This window comes from Garra rufa, chromosome 1 (genome assembly GCF_049309525.1).
Source record: "Garra rufa chromosome 1, GarRuf1.0, whole genome shotgun sequence".
Lineage (NCBI taxonomy): Eukaryota > Metazoa > Chordata > Actinopteri > Cypriniformes > Cyprinidae > Garra > Garra rufa.
In genome coordinates, this window is record NC_133361.1 from 80,791,582 (window position 1) to 80,798,770 (window position 7,189).

The 7,189-nt window shown below is 42.7% G+C and overlaps 1 non-coding gene across 1 annotated transcript; it reads left to right on the plus strand.

The window, feature by feature from the left end:
- The first annotated feature begins 406 nt into the window (after positions 1 to 406).
- Positions 407 to 546, plus strand: LOC141286795 (U4 spliceosomal RNA). Its single transcript, XR_012339353.1, has one exon. It is a non-coding gene; the product is annotated as a U4 spliceosomal RNA (small nuclear RNA).
- The last annotated feature ends 6,643 nt before the right edge of the window (positions 547 to 7,189 follow it).

A 7,189-nucleotide genomic window follows, 5' to 3' on the forward strand; every position in this document is an offset into this window, starting at 1 on the left:
GCTGTGGCATGTGGATTCATTCTTTACTGATGATCTGTCTCTGGGGCTCATCTAGTTGACATGGTATCCGCTGACATTCGGCTGAAGGTGCTGATCCACCATCTGCTCTTGGTACGGACTGGATCCGGGGGACTGCAGTGACCATCTAATCGGAATACAGAATGGATATGGCGGCTACGGTGACCTCAGAATAAGAACAAACAGACTAATTTTAATGTAGATGCAAAAGTTCCATGTTGCCACAGTGTCAGATTGGAGAGGATCTGGTTTTCACAGTCTTGCGTCGATGGCCGTCTAGGTGAAGAGGTCTTCACTGATGATCTGTCTCTGGGGCTCATCCAGCTTGCTATCACCTTGTCGGATCACATCCACGTAGCTGCAAGAAAAGGTCACGACCGTCACCGGTATTCTATCGCAGAGGCAATGTTGTAGCTTGTGTGGTTTATCTGAGGTGTGATCATTGCTGGTTGTAAACTTGCCCCGATATGCCATCTGGATGATTTGAAATACAGTCAGCTTCTCAGTTTTTGCCGGTCTCTCTGGATGCTTCTTGAAAAACAAAGTTTTGCTTCGTTTTGTTAGACAACATTTCACCACATAAATAATTATGGCGATAAATGATATTGATTCAAGATTAAAATGTTTCAAAATCTCACCGGTTTATCTAATAATCCATTACACTGTGTACAAAAAAAATTGTCGCAAAATGGCTCCAGCTGCGCATGTATGAAAGAGAGAGGGTGTCCGCGATACCAGGATGACATAATTAAATAATTGTACTGATAATAGTAAATTGAGTTAACATTTTAATAGCTAGACAAACTCAAAACTTCTATGTAGAAAAAAAGTCCCCAGCAAGACATGAACAAAAAAAATGACCGTGCCAACTGCAGACAGTTACCCAGATGAGCCTGTTATTAGTTAAATTTGGTGAATGACCAATCAGAATTGAGTATTCCACAGATCCGTGTAATAAACGGTTTTAGTACATACCTGCCAGCCAATCAGAATCGAGTATTCAGACAGACCACAATGTAAATATACATAAAATGCCACTTACTTACAAAACACTCCTCACAATATAATCCAGAAATGATGATGTCATGTATATACTATATACTCAAGTACTACAGCTTCTCAAGAACTATATACATTCACTGATGATTCTAGTGAGACACAGTGTGAGACAGAGGGAAGACTGCAAATTTGTCTCCCATAGGCAACCTCACACTCTTCTGCCAGGGCTGTGTGAGCTCAGTACACTGTATCACTGGTGACAAATTGGACACAATGCACACCCCCAGTTTTCTGGAGTCAAGAGGGTACGTGTATAAGGCCTCTTTCTCTCTGTACTCTTGAAACATCACATACTCTTTACCACCATAAGCAATGATGTTTTGCACAGAAATCACTTTGCCACAAATAGAAATGCAGTCATCTTTGCTCAATATTTGCAGCCTGACACCATCAACAGTAAGCTGTCTAAATTGATGTACTGCATCTGTCAGTGTTTGGGGTACAGGTCCATTTTTATGGGGGTACATCAGTGATACTTCTTCAGTTGAATAACTATTCCTTTCCTCATGTTCTGACAACCGGCGGATTATCTGTGCAAGTGGATTGTGAGGCTTCCTTACCATTCTCTTAAGCTCCCCAAGGAAATTTTCATAGGGGAAGCCAGATATACTGTCCAAAGGACCATGCACTTTTACATCACCAGCAAGATGTACCAAGCCATGAATGTTGTATACCACTTGCTCTTTGCCATACAACAAGCTATAATGCTCAACAAATGAAACCAGAAAGGAGTGAGCCAAATCATTCATTTCTATACTGTAATGTGAGTTTGCCAAAATGTAGATGGCAACAGACAACAACATAAAGTTGTCATAAACCTGGGACTGCAACACACCCTTTAAAACAACAGGACCTGTGTACAACAACAGCTGACGGAGTTCAGTTGCTTTCCAACGAAGTCTGTCACTGAGAGCCCTAGGCTTCCTGCTGAACTCTGCTGGAATGAACTCCTTCAACGCTAGAAGTCGCTCAGAGATGGCAGAGACTTGAATGCTAGAAATTCTTGTACGCAGAGGACCCACTGCACCACACCACAGATCCAGGAGACGTCTCATTACACCCAAACACACAAGGTGCATATAATCATGAGGAAAGCCATTCACCATGTCAATGTCAGTTTCTAGAAGAGGACAGCGTGTTAGATGGTGTTCCTCATCTAATTCTAGTCTAAAATCTTCATCTGTTCTGCAGGAGGCATTGGTTTCAGGAAATGTCATGCGGTGTTTCACATAGGAACCTTTCTGTTGACATTTGTCGCAGCCGTAGTAGCCTGTGTGAGACTTTATACCTTTGATAAAGGCTCGTGCTGGAGCATCACACATGACTGATGTAACCTTGACAAAGAAAGTCTTTCCACCAGAAACAAAGCCTCTGCTCAAACTCTGCAACTCACAAACTAAATGACTGAGGTAGTCTGACAGAATTGTTGGCTTGGTAGTTCCACAAAACAAACCTATGACAACTGGCTTTTTAGATATACCTTTAAACATGCCAAGAATAGGCCAAAGCTGTACTGAAGAGCTTTTAAAGAGGGGGAGGCCGTCAAAATTAAGCTGCATGTTGAATGTGTGCCCATCTGAAAAAAGGGACCTTACACTTCTCAGTGTGTTTCTGAAAGCATTGATAATACCAATATAGTGGAAAGATCCACCTCCAATCATCTCCACATTGTACTCTGTTTTTGTTTTTAAGAGGGACCTTCCATCTTTTGGTAGGAATGGGAAATGTAGTCTAAGAATTGCTAGTAAAGCTGTAAGTGCAACTAGAGATACACCAAAACGAAGTGCCCAGTCAGTCAAACTGCTTCTTAGATCACCGTCGTCATTCCCGCTACTGCTACAACAATAGCTGCTCTCTGCATTTTCACTCATGGAGATGCAAGTAGGGTTGCCTGGAGAACCACTTTCTGAGAGAATTTTACCAGAAGGGCTGCTAACAGGAGCATTGTCAAGTGAATTAGTATTGTTGGACTCATCCTGACCCACTGAATTAAGAAAAGTGTCAACTTTTTTTAGAGCCCTTTTCCTAAGATTGCTGCGCTCACTGTAATTCATCACCTGTGATACAAGTGCAGAGTCACAAAGTTTGTGAAGACTCTCCCAACCGAGTCCCAGCTGAGGATGTTCACAAACCTATAATAAAAGCGTAACAACAGATTAAAATAAATCAGTAAATTGCTTAATAAATAGTAATTTACTATAACTAGAACACACTTGATGGTAAACGCAGCTTATTCTTGTTTCCCTTTAAAAACAACCAAAAAAGCCCCTGGCTGGTAACTGTAGCCTAAGCTTACGTTCACACAGTAACAGAATATGGATGTCAGTCTTTTATTTGAGTCCTTAATACGGTTTTGTTCACACACAGTACAGTTATTTTTGGGTGTGACAATCACATTCTGTAACAGAACTCGCACTTGCAACTAAATTTTGTGAGCGGTTGCACTGGCGTGACCACCGGGTTGAACAACTACAGGAGCTGCCATTTGCTTTTTATATGAGAAACATCAAACAGCAAACACAATGAATCGAAAGCAAAAGAAAAACCTTGGCTGAGATGCGCAACACAGACTGTTTATCAGCTCTGACCGCAATGCAAACAAACTTGTCTGAGCTCAGAACAGCTTTAACAGACATTGTTACTGCACAGTGCTGCGAGATCTAGTGAGAAGCATTTGAATAGGTTGTTTGCAATCACATGGTTCTGATGACGCGCAAAATGCAGCTGGAGGGCAGGAAGTGATTTCTCTCTATAGCAGTGGTTCTCAACCTCTTTTTGGGCCAGAGCCCCCTAACCATAATCCAGGTTCCTCACCGCCCCTCATCAAATAAAACATCACTAAATATTAAAGTTAATTATTATTGTTAATTTGTGTTTATAATAAGCACTGTTATTATATTTATATTAATTCAAATGTATTGGGTCATTACGATTTTTAAGAAATGACAGTGATGTACTTTTTTTTTTTACAGTAAATTATTTTAAAATAAAAGCAATAACATTCATTTTGTCACAAACTGGAGGCCACGGCGAGGTAAGGTTCAATATCAATGTTTATTAAACAAACTTAGAAGCTTCCAAGGAAAGAGGTCAAAATGGTAGAAAGAAATACAAACATGCTAGCAGTATGTCTGCACTGTTTGGCAGCATTCCAGACTGGACCAACCAGTCAGTTAAACGGTGACATGTCTCATATGTAGGGCCCTATGATTTGCGTGATGCGGAAAACGCACGCGGAATATCTGTTTTTAATGAATGGCGCAGACGCGAGGATTTGTTTACTACTCGTGCTGAAGCACGTGTGACACTTGCGGTAATATTACAGGGCTCCAGACTGCGACCATTTTTTCGCTGTCTGGGCAGTCTTTTTCGCAGTTTCGGGAGTTCTGGGCATATTCGGCCCAGGGTAGAAACTGGCTCCAGGTGTCCTGATGTTCGTGGCAGTACACCCGGAGATACCACCCGATCTCCTGGATCTTCCGTTCGGTCTGGCCATTCGTCTGCGGATGGTATCCCGAAGACAAGCTGACAGACACTCAAGAGCTGGAAAAATCCCCGCCAGACCCTGGAAATAAACTGTGGACCTCTATCGGACATGATGTCCTCCGGGAGACCGAAGTTCCTGAATACTTGCTAGAATAGGGCCGTAGCAGCTTCGAGTGCGGTAGGAGGGCCACATAGTGGGATCAGCTTACAGGCCTTTGAGAACCGATCCACAACCACAAAGATTGTGGTGAATCCTTCAGACGGTGGTAGGTCCGTGGCAAAGTCTATCCCGAGGTGAGACCAGGGTCGGCGAGGAATGGGTGGAGGAACTAGCTTGCCCTTCGGGCAGACGACGAGGTGTGGAGGAGAAGGCACAGACCAAACAACCTTAGACATACCGGGTGACGTCCTGGGCAATACCGGGCGACATCCTGGGCCATACTGGGCCACCAGCAACGATCTTGGAGAAGCAAGAGGGTTCGGTAGCAGCCTGGAGAGGTGTGAATGGAGTCCAGAAGGGTGTGACGTATGGCAGGCTCGGTGCGAGTGGCGGCTTCTATCTGGCTGTCGAGTGCCCAGGTGATGGGAGATACGAAAACGGAAGCAGGTATGATAGGATCTGGTTCTTCAGATTGTGGATCAGGTTGGTGAAGGTGAGACAAGGCATCTGCTTTGATGTTTTTTATCCCGGGGCGATACGTGATGATGAAATGGAATCTGGTGAAATAGAGTGCCCAACGAGCTTGCCATGGATTGAGCCACTTGGCTTCCCGGGGGTACTGTAAGTTATGATCAGTGATGACTTGGAATGGAAACCGGGCACCTTCCAACCAATGTCAACACTACTCCAGGGCGAGCTTGATCGTTAACAGTTCCCGATTTCCCACATCGTAATTTTGCTGCGCAGGGGACAGTTTCTTTAAGAAGTACGCACATGAATGGAGTACAGGGGGTTCACCTTTCCACTGAGAGAGTGCGCCACCTACTCCTCATATTGCAGCGTCCACCTCAACCACAAAGCGGAGATTGGGGTCTGGATTTGTAAATGCTGGGGCTGCACAGAAGGCATCCTTGAAGTCTTGGAGGGCTTGACGAGCTTCAGGAGTCCATGCCAGGACCTTACACTACTGTTTGATCAATGAGGTTAATGGTGCTGAGAAGTGGCTATAACGTGCAAAGAACCTCCTGTAGAAGTTTGCGAACCCCAGGAACCACTGGATCCCCTTGATGGTAGTAGGAAGTGGCCAGTTTCTTACCATGTCCATTACCATTACCATTTTCTTTTGCAAGTTTCAGCTCATACATCTTTGGTTTAAACTCGTCATAACCTAAAGGCCCCCAAGAACACCTCAGCTCCCCCCCAGCTCCCGATGCTCTCCCAATGTCCCCTTGGGGGCGGTACCTCCCCCATGGAGAAACACTGCTCTATAGGAATCACTAGCAGAAACTCAAAATGCCTATGTTTTGAGTTGTTTATTGAAATTGGTCAAACCTAGAAATTTAATTTCATATCGTTTATGAAAATTTGCTGTTCATAAGGAGGAAAACACAAAAAATTGACTGAAAAACACAGGGAAAAGTGGCTTGTAAACCTGCGTCTGCGGTCAGGAGGAGAGTCGGATAGTGCTTGTGTGTGTGAATGGTTAATAAAAGATATAATAATATTAAGATATATATATTTTTTTTAATTAGATACAGGGTGAGACAGTGAGAATTTGCTAAATACCACACGTAGACACTATGTAAATAAGATATTTTATTTGCGATTCATTACAACGAAACCTTGTGAGATTGCCATAAATTGAAGTGAGTGACTATGGAAGAGATATTTGCTCGCTTTAGGTGCTGCTAACAGGACCAATAGCCACAAATCCTGTACAGCAGTAGTTTCAGGATTGACATATATCCTGCATCCTTCATATAATTGTGGGAATCACTTTCGAAATGGTTTGTTTGCAATCAGGCTTAGTTACTTGGCTTATGTTCTCCACCTCTATGGCAGGCAACTATTTCAATTTATTTAAAAAAATCCTCTTCATAATGTAAGGATCACATCCAACATATGTTGTGATTTTCTGTTTATACCTTTCTCTTGTAATAGTGACTAAAACAGTACAGTACAGACTTTCTTCTGTCTCATCCGTACTGCTTTTTCAGCCACGCACTTTTATTCAAATTCCTAACTGACTAAGTTAACTAACTACGTGTGTTTAGCATCGAGTAAATTCTCACTCTCATCCTGTATTTATATATTTCTTTATTAATATCTTAACATATTATCTTTTCTTAACCATTTGCACACACAATCATTATCCAACTCTCCCTCTAACCACAGACAGAGGTTTACAATGCTCTTTTTTCCTGTGATTTTCAGTCAATTTCTTGCTGTTCCCCCCTTATGAACAGCAAATTTTTCATATAAGATAAAAGCTCCTTGTGGTTTCTCAGTTTGACCGATTTGAGCATCCATAAACAATGCAAAACATAGGCATTTTAAGTTTCTGCTAGTGATTCCTATGGAAAATCACTTCCTGCCCTCCACCAACATTTCGCGCCACAGCAATGACGTCATGTGCAAACAACCTATTCACCGCAGATTGAATAAAAAGGCTGCTGTGAGATCTAG